An 834-nucleotide genomic window follows, 5' to 3' on the forward strand; every position below is an offset into this window, starting at 1 on the left:
TGTTCGTGCCTGCGTGCATGTACGTGTGTACGTATATGAGCACACACAGCATGCGTGCATGCTGTGGGTGCGTTTGTGCTCTTACGAGTGTATACGCCTTTGTGCATGTGCATATCTATAACGTATGCTGTATATTGCCTGTAGATTCCGGCTTCTGTAAACAATATACTTTTCGCAATCCATTAAACTCGATAGAAATATTTTATTTGATTTGCCCCTCACATCCTTTGACATTTGTTGCGCGAATGGGATGGTTCAGGATTATGTGTCCGGACTGGGGGTTTTAGAGATGAGCTAACAAGCCTCGGCAGTTTATTTCGCTCCCCTGTGGCATAATGTTTCATGTGGGACTGTAGCCTTTTTTTCCCCCGAGGTTTTTCAATATTTTCGTAGTTCTTCAGGGGGGTTCTCGTTTTTTTCGTTTTTTTTCTCGTTTTTTTTCGTTTTTTTCCTTCTTTTTCTCGTTTTTTTTCTCTTTTTTTCGTTTTTTCGTTTTTTTCTCTCTCTTCCTTTTTTCATATGTTGATTATCTTGTCTCTCTTTCTTTCGGTCTTAATAATTCTTTCCCTGTTGCTTCTCATGCTATTTATCCTATAGTTATATAATTATCTATTCATTTATCGATTCCACTTCATTTTCTTTTTATTTCTTCGTTTTTTTTTCTCTCTCTCTTGCGTTTTTTTTTTTTTTTGTTTCTTTCCCTTCCTTCTCTTTTTTACTATAACTTTTTTCTTCATATACCTTTTTCTGTGTTTTCTTTTTTTCATTTTCTTTCTTTGTCTTCCCATCGCTCTTATTGATTTGTTTATTTAGCATCAATTTCCTTCTATAGTC

This window comes from Penaeus monodon, chromosome 34 (assembly GCF_015228065.2).
Source record: "Penaeus monodon isolate SGIC_2016 chromosome 34, NSTDA_Pmon_1, whole genome shotgun sequence".
NCBI lineage: Eukaryota > Metazoa > Arthropoda > Malacostraca > Decapoda > Penaeidae > Penaeus > Penaeus monodon.